Here is a 12500-nt window from a genome sequence, read left to right as displayed (position 1 = left end):
GTACCTTTTGGCCAAAGAAAAACCCGCTTCCTGACACGATTGCCTCTTTATCTTTATATAGATAGATTCTATGGGGTTATTACTTAGTAAGTCTATTTTGTACAAGAGCCCCTCCTATCTGATAGAAAAGGGTCCCATGATCCCGAGCCGATCTTACCTTGGCTCGCAAACCCCAAGTTTGTCTATGAAGAGCTAATCTAATTGTATTTTTTTCTAGAATGGATTTCTTATGTGGAATACTAATGGATAGGGCTTCGTTGCTAAGTGCTACAAGATCTAGTGCACTGGAACTCGTGGTTATGGACCCGAATCCTTTAGTATGGAACATTGTCTTTTCCAAGTAAAAACCCCTAGTATATGAAAGAATGAAAAGGTGCTTTCGTTCTTGTGGAATAAGAAGCCCTCGTACCTTAATGAAAGGAAAATCGTAATTTTTCGTTAGGTATTTGACCAAATAGGATCGTCCAGTTCCTACAGAACCTATCACTAAAATACCCGATAGGGCTAAGCGGAACGAAAAGGGTTTTCCATGAGATGGTAAATGAAAACGATTAGTCCCACACGAGGTTTGGGAATAAGTGATTGTCTGATAATGAGCAAGGAATATACGTCTTTCTGCTAAAGAGGATCTATTAAACTCATAATTCATTAGATCCTTGTTATCAATGCCAACTAGGTATCATAAGTAAATGGATCCCGGTTGTTCAATCCTTTGATAACCAAGGTCATTCTTTGCTAAAGAGAAATGATCACTATGAGTCAGACTCAATAGAATTGGATCCATTCCAAATAGCGAGAATTAGGATTCTTGATCCCTCTCAATCTCTCTTTCAATTCGAGGATCCAGAGAGGTGTTTTCATAGTCATCTCCGAATATTTGCCATCTCGGAATATTTTCGATTTCATTTTTCTATGATATGTCTTTCTATATGAAAATTGGTTATTTACGATGTACGATGATCCCTGTTAAGCATCCATGGCTGAATGGTTAAAGCGCCCAACTCATAATTGGTAAATTTGCGGGTTCAATTCCTGCTGGATGCACACGAACGGGAACATTCCATAAGTCTATTGGAACTGGCTCTCTATCCATGGAATCTCATCCATCATCCATACATAACGAATTGGTATGGTATATTCATACCATAACATAAGAACAATAAGAACTCGAATTCTTATCGATACTGGAACTCAGAGCATAGGAGGGAAAGTCGATTTATGGATGGAATCAAATACGCAGTATTTACAGAAAAAAGTCTTCGTTTATTGGGAAAGAATCAATATACTTTTAATGTCGAATCGGGATTCACTAAGACAGAAATAAAGCATTGGGTCGAACTCTTCTTTGGTGTTAAGGTGGTAGCTGTGAATAGCCATCGACTACCTGGAAAAGGTAGAAGAATAGGACCTATTCTGGGCCATACAATGCATTACAGACGTATGATCATTACCCTTCAACCGGGTTATTCTATTCCACTTCTAGATAGAGAAAAAAACTAAAGGAGAATACTTAATAATACGGCGAAACATTTATACAAAACACCTATCCCGAGCACACGCAAGGGAACCGTAGACAGGCAAGTGAAATCCAATCCACGAAATAATTTGATCCATGGACGGCACCGTTGTGGTAAAGGTCGTAATTCCAGAGGAATCATTACCGCAAGGCATAGAGGGGGAGGTCATAAGCGCCTATACCGTAAAATAGATTTTCGACGGAATCAAAAAGACATATCTGGTAGAATCGTAACCATAGAATACGACCCTAATCGAAATGCATACATTTGTCTCATACACTATGGGGATGGTGAGAAGAGATATATTTTACATCCCAGAGGGGCTATAATTGGAGATACTATTGTTTCTGGTACAAAAGTTCCTATATCAATGGGAAATGCCCTACCTTTGAGTGCGGTTTGAACTATTGATTTACGTAATTGGAAGTAACCAATTAGGTTTACGACGAAACCTAGAAATCGATCACTGATCCAATTTGACTACCTCTACGGGATAGACCTCAACAGAAAACTGTTGAGTAACGGCAGCAAGTGATTGAGTTCAGTAGTTCCTCATAGAAAATTATTGGCTCTAGAGATATGGTAATATGGAGAAGACAAAATTGTTTGAAGCACGCACAGAACCGGAAGCGCCCCTTGTTTCAAAGAGAGGAGGACGGGTTATTCACATTTAATTTGATGGTCAGAGGCAAATTGAAAGCTAAGCAGTGGTAATTAAGACCCCCGGGGGAAAATAGGGATGTCTCCTACGTTACCCATAATATGTGGAAGTATCGACGTAATTTCATAGAGTCATTCGATCTGAATGCTACATGAAGAACATAAGCCAGATGACGGAACGCAGAGACCTAGGATGTAGAAGATCATAACATGAGCGATTCGGCAGATTTGGATTCCTTTCCTATATATCCACTCATGTGGTACTTCATCATATGATTCATATAAGATCCATCTGTCTAGAGATCGTCATATACATCTAGAAAGCCGTATGCTTTGGAAGAAGCTTGTACAGTTTGGGAAGGGGTTTTTTGAGAGAAAAGAAGAATCTACTTCAACCGATATGCCCTTAGGCACGGCCATGCATAACATAGAAATCACACGTGGAAGGGGTGGGCAATTAGCTAGAGCAGCAGGTGCTGTAGCGAAACTCATTGCAAAAGAGGGTAAATCGGCCACTTTAAGATTACCATCTGGGGAGGTCCGTTTAGTATCCCAAAACTGCTTAGCAACAGTCGGACAAGTGGGTAATGTTGGGGTGAACCAAAAAAGTTTGGGTAGAGCCGGATCTAAGTGTTGGCTAGGTAAACGCCCCGTAGTAAGAGGGGTAGTTATGAACCCTGTGGACCACCCCCATGGGGGCGGTGAAGGGAAAGCTCCCATTGGTAGAAAAAAACCCACAACCCCTTGGGGTTATCCTGCGCTTGGAAGAAGAACTAGGAAAAGGAAAAAATATAGCGATAGTTTTATTCTTCGTCGCCGTAAGTAAATACGTAACTAGGAATATGGAAAATTGCATTTTTGGAATTTGCAATAATGCGATGGGCGAACGACGGGAATTGAACCCGCGCATGGTGGATTCACAATCCACTGCCTTGATCCACTTGGCTACATCCGCCCCTTATCCAGCTAAAGGATTTTTTTCTTTTTTCCATTGATCATTATTCTATTTATTCTGACCTCCGTACTTCGATCGAGATATTGGACATAGAATGCCACTCTTTAAAAAGGAAAAAAGGAGTAATCAGCTGTGACACGAAAAAAAACGAATCCTTTTGTAGCTCATCATTTATTGGCAAAGATAGAAAAGGTCAATATGAAGGAGGAGAAAGAAACAATAGTAACGTGGTCCCGGGCATCTAGCATTCTACCCACAATGGTTGGCCATACAATCGCGATTCATAATGGAAAGGAACATATACCTATTTACATAACAAATCCTATGGTAGGTCGCAAATTGGGGGAATTCGTGCCTACTCGGCATTTCACGAGTTATGAAAATGCAAGAAAGGATACTAAATCTCGTCGTTAACTGAATTCTGAATAGAAAGATTAAGAAGAAAAAAAGATTCAAAATAAAGACAGAAATACCCAATATCTTGCTAGAACAAGATATTGGGTATTTCTGTCTTCAAAAATTCTTATATGTTAGCAGAAAAACCTTATCCATTAATAGATGGAACTTCAACAGCAGCTAAGTCTAGAGGGAAGTTGTGAGCATTACGTTCGTGCATTACTTCCATACCAAGGTTAGCACGGTTGATGATATCAGCCCAAGTATTAATAACGCGACCTTGACTATCAACTACAGATTGGTTGAAATTGAAACCATTTAGGTTGAAAGCCATAGTACTAATACCTAAAGCAGTGAACCAGATTCCTACTACAGGCCAAGCAGCCAAGAAGAAGTGTAAAGAACGAGAGTTGTTGAAACTAGCATATTGGAAGATTAATCGGCCAAAATAACCATGAGCAGCCACAATATTATAAGTTTCTTCCTCTTGACCAAATTTGTAACCCTCATTAGCGGATTCATTTTCAGTAGTTTCCCTGATCAAACTAGAGGTTACCAAGGAACCATGCATAGCACTGAATAGGGAACCGCCGAATACACCAGCTACACCTAACATGTGGAATGGATGCATAAGGATGTTGTGCTCTGCCTGGAATACAATCATAAAGTTGAAAGTACCAGAGATTCCTAAAGGCATACCATCAGAAAAGCTTCCTTGACCAATAGGGTAAATCAAGAAAACAGCAGTAGCAGCTGCAACAGGAGCTGAATATGCAACAGCAATCCAAGGACGCATACCCAGACGGAAACTAAGTTCCCACTCACGACCCATATAACAAGCTACACCAAGTAAGAAGTGTAGAACAATTAGCTCATAAGGACCACCATTGTATAACCACTCATCAACAGATGCAGCTTCCCAAATTGGGTAAAAGTGCAATCCGATCGCCGCAGAAGTAGGGATAATAGCACCAGAGATAATATTGTTTCCATAAAGTAAAGAACCAGAAACAGGCTCACGAATACCATCAATATCTACTGGAGGGGCAGCGATGAAGGCGATAATAAATACAGAAGTTGCGGTCAATAAGGTAGGGATCATCAAAACACCGAACCATCCGATGTAAAGACGATTTTCAGTGCTAGTTATCCAGTTGCAGAAGCGACCCCACAGGCTTGTACTTTCGCGTCTCTCTAAAATTGCAGTCATGGTAAGATCTTGGTTTATTCAAATTGCAAGGACTCCCAAGCACACGTATTAACTAGAATATAGATAATAGAAGGCTTGTTATTTAACAGTATAACATAGACTATATACCAATGTCAACCAAGTCAGCCCAAAGATTAGCTATCCATATAACTAAATTAACCAAACCAATAATTTTGTATTTGTAAATGAAGTGAGTCAAAGTGAAAAACTTTGATGGGTCTTTTCTATATGGGTTGCCCGGGACTCGAACCCGGAACTAGTCGGATGGAGTAGATAATTCTTCCTTGTTACAATAGAGAAAAATCCCTCCCCAAATCGTGCTTGCATTTTTCATTGCACACGACTTTCCCTATGTAGAAATAGCCAATTTCTATTCCAAAGAGGAAGTTCTACTAATTTTTTTAATTAGTAAGTTGATTCACCTACTCTTTATTATAATAAAAAGAACATTTCAGAATGAAAAATAGAAAAGTTTTTTCTTGATCATTTATCAACCCTTTCCTGTTTCTTAATTTCGTCTAATGATTAATTAAGAGGGTTGACCAGGTCATTGATACGTATAATATCCAAATACCAAATACGCTCAGTGTGTGATCCACAGAAAGAAAAAAGAGTTGTTTTGGTGAACATCAAAGAAAAAACTTGCTCTTCTTCCATAAAAAATTCTTCTAAAAATGCCGAACCCAATCGTTGCATAAAAGTTCGTACCGTGCTTTTATGTTTACGAGCTAAAGTTCTAGCACATGAAAGTCGAAGTATATACTTTAGTCGATACAAAGTCCGTTTTTTCGAAGATCCACTATGATAATGAAAAAGATTTCTACATATCCGACCAAATCGATCAAGAATATCCCAATCTGATAAATCTGTCCAAATGGGTTTACTAATAGGATGCCCCGATCCAGTACAAAATTGAGCTTTTGATAAGTATCCTATGAGGAGAGTAGCGGGGACTATGGTATCGAATTTTTTCATTCGAGTATCTATTAGAAATGAATTCTCCAGCATTTGATTCCTTACTAACAAAGAACTTTTTTGTACACTTGAAAGGTACCCCATAAAATCGAAGCAAGAGTTTGCTAATTGGTTTATATGGATTCTTCGCGGCTGAGTCCAAAAACAGAAATAATATTGCCAGAAATTGATAAGGTAGCATTTCCATTTCTTCTTCAAAAAAAAAGTGCCTTTTGATGCAAGAATTGCCTTTCCTTGATATCGAACATAATGCATAAGAGGATCCATAAAGAACCATAGGGTTTTCCGAGAAAAACCAGGGTACATTATCCCAAAATGTTCCATCTTCCTAGAAAAGTGGATTCGTTCCAGAAAAGTTCCAGAAGATGCTAATGGTAAGCAAGAAGATTGTTTACGAAGAAACAACAAAAAAAATTCATATTCTGATACATAAGAGTTATATAGGAATTGAAATAGTCTTTTATTTTCTTTTTGAAAAAAAAAAATGGATTTCATTGAAGTAATAAAACTATTCCAATTCGAATAATAGTTGAGAAAGAATCGCAATAAATGCAAAGATGGAACATCTTGGATACGGTATTGAAGGAGTTGAACCAGGATTTCCAAATGGATAGGATAGGGTATTTCTATATGTGATAGATAATCCAAATGCAAAAATTTGTCTTCTAAAAAGGGAAATATTGAATGAATAGAGCGTAAATTCTGAAACTTTGGTATTTCTTTTTCTTTCAGACAAAAAAATTCCCGTAGCGAGAATGGGATTTCCACAACGATCGCAAACCCTTCAGATAGAATCTGAGAATAAAACTCAGAATAAAAATAATTTTTGTAATCCAATAATCGATCTTGGTTAGGATGATTAACCGAGTTATCCAAAAAATTCTGCTGATACATTCGAATAATTAAACGTTTCACAAGTAGTGAACTAAATTTCTTGTTATTACAACTAACAACTATTTCCACAGGTTCAGAACCATTTAATCCATAATGGTGGGCAAATGCATAAATATATTCCTGAAAGAGAAGTGGGTAGACAAAGTATTGTTGACGAGATTTATGTTTTTCTGAATACCCTTCGAATTTTTCCATTTGTATTTCTACTTGAATCAGAGAGAAGAAGCATTTCTCGGTTTATCGAATGATGATACATAGTGCAATATGGTCAGAACAGGGTGTTGCATTTTTAATACAAACCCTGGAAAGAAAGGGAGTCTAATCCACAGATCTTTTTCTGCTCCTTTTCTACCCAATTAGTTTATGTTTGTTCTAATTAAAAAAAAAGAACAGAACAAGTTTTTTATTTTTGCAGGCCAATCGCTCTTTTGACTTTGGAATACAGCCTCTTTATCAATATACTGCTTCTTTTACACATTCAATCCATAACATCCCTTATTCAATCCATAATCAAGAATAATTAGGATTTCTAAAAAAAAAAAGAAAAAATAAAGGGTCCACTCATAGGAAAACCCAACCTTTCCCCGCATCCGGCACTAATCTATTTTTAACGTCTAATTAGAGCGGGGAATCATTCCAATTAGGAAGTTCAGCTCGTTGCTTTTTATTTTACCAGAATTGGAGCCAGGCTCTATCCATTTATTCATTAGACCCAGAAAATCGTAATTTTGGATTCCATTCAAAAAAGATTGATTTTATTACGACATGCTATTTTTTCCATTCATTACCTTTGAGGATCAGTCGTGGTCTTCTAGACTCTACCAAGAGTCTGGACGAATTTGTTGTTTCATCCAAATGTGTAAAAGATCATAGTCGCACTTAAAAGCCGAGTACTCTACCATTGAGTTAGCAACCCAGATAAAAAAAGGATCTTAGATACGATCGAAATCCAAAAATCAATGGAATTACACCGCGCGCTTCTGTCAAAACATTGAACTAGCAAGACATCAAAAGATTTTTTTTATCGACCATGAAAAACACTCAAATGCCAAAACGAACAGGTCCGGTGAAATTCCACTAAAGTAAAGTTAAAAAAAGAGCGACCCTAATCACGATGGCCAAATTCTCCTTATTTTTAGCGATTTTTATTAACAAAAAATATATATTATAAAAAATATATATTATATTGTATGAGAATACATGCAAGAGGAACACCCTTATCATTTGAGCGAAGTGTAGGCGGAAAAATTGAATATGGAGTGAGGATAAAGAGACCCATCTATCTACAAATTCTATTTGTTCAATAGACCTTTGTCAATGGAAATACAATGGTAAGAAAACAAATTAGATAGAAAAAGTAAATAAAATAGGGGCTTATGTTGGATTGGCACGATATAATATAAATCCAAATAGGATTAAAAAAGAGGTAAATTGTGTCTAAATAATTAGACAACTAGGAATACTAATAATCTTCTCCTATCCTATTTTTTGATTCATTTAGTTCTTCAATTAACTCAAAGTTCTTTCTTTTTCTTTAAAGAATTCTGCCTTCCTTAAAATATCATAAACAGTTCTTGTTGGTTGAGCACCCTTTTCAAGGAAATAGAGAATAGCTGGAACATTTAAACAAGTTTGATTCTTTATCGGATCATAAAAACCTACTTTTTGAAGATCTCTTCCTTCTCTTCGAGATCGAACATCAATTGCAACGATTCGATAGACAGCTTATTGGGATAGATGTAGATAAACAACGCCCCCCCCTAGAAACGTATATGAGGTTTTCTCCTCATACGGCTCGAGAAAATGATTCGAATTTCTGTCGATAATAATAGAAATTAGACTATGACGTGCATTAATTTCCTTACAGAAAAAACAAATTTCATTTATACTCATGACTCAAGTGGGCTAATTTTGCCTGACAAACTTCGAAGGCAAAATCCTTCCAAAATTTTTGAGTCGTCTTTAAACTCTTTTCTTTGTCTCATTTCGAACGAATTGACTTTTATTCCTTATTCTAATCCAACTCTGTTGTTGAGACAATTGAAAATTGTGTTTACTTGTTCTGGAATCCTTTATCTTTGATTTGTGAAATCCTTGGGTTTAGACATTACTTCGGGAATTCCTATTTTTTTCTTTCAAAAGAGTAGCAACATACCCTTTTTTCTTATTTCCTTCGATAAAGCATTTATCTCTTCTATAGAAATCTAATAAGAGGGATTGATTCTGATATACTTTTATTGGACTTTCTTCTTATTTTAACCTTTCGATTTATTTCTATATTAAGGATAGACTGACAAAGTTGGCCTAATTTATTAGTTTTCACTAACCCTAGATTCTTTCCCTTGATAAAAAAAATTCTGTCCTCTCGAGCTCCATCGTGTACTATGTTACTTAAACCCAGCGCAAATTTGGTTCGGAACGAATAGAACAGGCTATGTCGAGCCAAGAGCATTTTCATTACTATGGAAAATGATGGATAGCAAAATCCACAATCGATCATGTCCTTCAAGTCGCACGTTGCTTTCTACCACATCGTTTTAAACGAAGTTTTACCATAACAAACATTCCTCTTTTCATTGCAAAGTGGTATAGAGAATTGATCCAATATGGATGGAATCATGAATAGTCATTGGTTTAGTTTTTTTATACTAATTAAAACTTGCTATCTATGGAGCAATATGGATAAAAGAAAGTAAGTATTTATCCGGGAAGCCTCCGCCAAGATCCAATTTATTTAAACCCATATTAAAATTCTATCATATGAATGAAACATAGTTTGAAAAAGACGACTAAACAAGTTTGCTTAAAACTTATTTATTCTTAAATTTCCACCCTCAACGGATGGCTCGAGATGATCAATCTTGAAGTGAGAAAAGAAGGATTGACTCTTCCTCAATAAATAAACTATCAACCTCCAAAAAAGTTTAATTAATTTAATTACTAGAATTAGAATTCTAGTAGTAATATATTTTTTCAGTACCAAAAACAATTAACTATAATAACTAAATAAACTATTCCAATGAAAAGATTGAAAGTTTTTGGTAGTTATAGAATTCTCGTACTTCTTCAACTCGAATACCAAAAGGAAGAAAAAAATATGACTAAGTGATTTTATAGTAGAGGCATATCCTGAATGTGCTTGATAGATCCCATTTTTTCATGAAAATAAAGATAGTCAATTTGACTGGACTTAAGACTTTATTATGTTTTCTGAGAAAGAATAAGATATCATTATTCTCTTTAATAAACTTTTGTCTCGTACGGAATACTATATGATTTCACCGTTTGTTTCATCAGAAACAATCTGGGACGGAAGGATTCGAACCTCCGAGTAACGGGACCAAAACCCGCTGCCTTACCACTTGGCCACGCCCCATTTCGGGTTTTATGCGACACTAATAAACACTAGTATGTTTATTTGTTATTCGTCAATACCATTTCAATTACATAAAAAAGGAGGGATATTCTCTTGCTAGTATTCTACACATGCGGATAATATAGAATCAAAAAAATGCATTGATCATTACATGGAATTCTATTAAGATATTATATGAAAGTCGAATTTATTCCACTCTCATTTGAGAGTGCGAATACAAGGAGGTATTTTGTGTTTGGGAAAGTCCGAAGAAAAAAGATTTTGAATCTGCCTTTTCCTTCTTTCCCTTAAAAAAATAACTCAAGAAAAATCCAATTATTTACTCTACAAGAATGAAATGCTTGTTATGCCTAATATACTTAGTTTAACCTGTATCTGTTTTAATTCTGTTCTTTATCCTACTAGTTTTTTCTTTGCCAAATTACCCGAAGCTTATGCTATTTTCAATCCAATCGTGGATATTATGCCTGTTATACCTCTATTCTTTTTTCTATTAGCCTTTGTTTGGCAAGCTGCTGTAAGTTTTCGATGAAATCTTTAGTACTCTGTATGCCAAATTGAATGATGTGTTCATTCCAAAAAAATTTTAAAATGGGTAAAAGCCGAGAAGTTTTATATTTTTATATTATGAACCTTCGATTCTAAAATTTAAATTCTTCTACATTGAATGGGTAGCTACAGCAATAAATTTGGATCAGCCTTTCTACTCCCCTGCACCTAGGTTGAGCAGGTACCTAAAGGTACCTACACAATACCTAACCACCTAACCCTATTTTTGCTATTGATAAGAGTGCTTATTATAAAAGAATTCTTGCAATTTTTTTCAAGAATTCTTTTTTGCATTTTTAGGTATAAAAAAAAACCATCCTAGTGGATCCGTGTGGTAAGGAAAAACTGGTAATCTATTCCTTAAAAAAAAATCTTGGAGATTATGTAATGCTTACTCTCAAACTTTTTGTTTATACAGTAGTGATATTCTTTGTTTCACTCTTTATCTTTGGATTCTTATCTAATGACCCAGGACGGAATCCTGGACGCGAGGAGTAAAAATTCAGTTTTTTTTTTTCTTATTGGATTTGTTTCGTACATTTATCTATGAGAAAATCCGGGGGTCAGAATTCTTTCCAATTCGAAAGTCCCAAATGATCCAAGGGAGCGGAAAGAGAGGGATTCGAACCCTCGGTACAAAAAAATTGTACAACGGATTAGCAATCCGCCGCTTTAGTCCACTCAGCCATCTCTCCACGTTCCAAAGCGAAAGGTTTCCGTGATATGATATAGGCAAGAAATAAGAAATAACGGTTGCAAAAAACCCCTTTTTTTTCTTTCAAAAGTCTATAAAAATTATATTGCCAATTCCATTTTAATTATATTCTTTTTTCTTAATGTTAATAAAAAAAGAAGAAAATTCTTGTTTTTTCTTTCTAAAAATCGATATTGGCCGAGAGACAATCAAATAGATTTTCTCTTTAGCGGGCATTTCCATATAGGACTTGTTATAATTATAATAAAACAAGCAGGTTATATAAAAAAAACGCTTTTTTTGTCGATTATTTATCAAGAAAGCAAAAAGGGTTCTTATCAAATCCACCATAAAATTGGAAAGAAGCATAAAGTAAGTAGACCTGACTCCTTTAATGATGCCTCTATCCGCTATTCTGATATATAAATTCGATGTAGATGAAATTGTATAAGCGAATTTTTTTTATTTCCTTAGACTTAGACCGCGCAAGACAAGAATTTTTCGCTATTTACGATTTCATATTCTTGTTACTAGATGTTCTATAGGAATAAGAAGAAATCGCAACTCCTTTGCGCTACACATAAAATTGGATTTCGAAGGTCCATTTTTTTTTTTCAGAATCCTCTATTATTTTAGTTCTTCCACCCATGCAATAGAGAGGGAATGGGAAAAGAAGGGTTACTTTTATTTGCATTTTTCCCTTAAAAGATAGACTTTGAAATAGGAGTCTTGGAATAATGCTGAATTCAAAGGTTTATTTCTTTCTATAGTATAAGAAAAACAATTTATTTCTATTTCTATAGTATAAGAAAAACAAATAAATAGTATAAGAAAAACAAATCGAATCAAATTCATGGATTTACCACGACCTCGGTTGTGACTGTGACTCCATAGATAAAAATGGGAAATTTCTCTCTTCGAGACCATTGAAAAAGGGCATTGAACGAGAAAGAAATCGTCCACAGATAATAAAACTATCATATGCCTTGGAAAGTGATATGAGGTGCTCGGAAATGGTTGAAGTAATTGAATAGGAGGATCACTATGACTATAGCCCTTGGTAGAATTCCTAAAGAAGAAAATGATCTATTTGATACTATGGATGACTGGTTACGAAGGGACCGTTTCGTTTTTGTAGGATGGTCTGGCCTATTGCTCTTTCCTTGTGCTTATTTCGCTTTAGGGGGTTGGTTTACAGGGACAACTTTTGTAACTTCTTGGTATACCCATGGATTGGCTAGTTCCTATTTGGAAGGTTGTAATTTCTTAACCGC

At 35.7% G+C, this 12500-nt stretch overlaps 1 non-coding gene across 1 annotated transcript; it reads right to left on the bottom strand.

The window, feature by feature from the left end:
- Nucleotides 1-11139: 11139 nt before the first annotated feature.
- On the bottom strand, nt 11140-11227 carry TRNAS-GCU (transfer RNA serine (anticodon GCU)). Its single transcript has one exon. It is a non-coding gene; the product is annotated as a tRNA-Ser (tRNA).
- Nucleotides 11228-12500: the final 1273 nt, after the last annotated feature.

The sequence above is a fragment of the Triticum urartu genome, unplaced genomic scaffold (genome assembly GCF_056163025.1).
Source record: "Triticum urartu cultivar PI428250 unplaced genomic scaffold, HENAU_Tu73 scaffold2, whole genome shotgun sequence".
NCBI classification, from domain to species: Eukaryota; Viridiplantae; Streptophyta; class Magnoliopsida; order Poales; family Poaceae; genus Triticum; species Triticum urartu.
The sequence above is the reverse complement of the archived record's forward strand: the minus strand, read 5'-3'. Positions and strand labels throughout refer to the sequence as shown.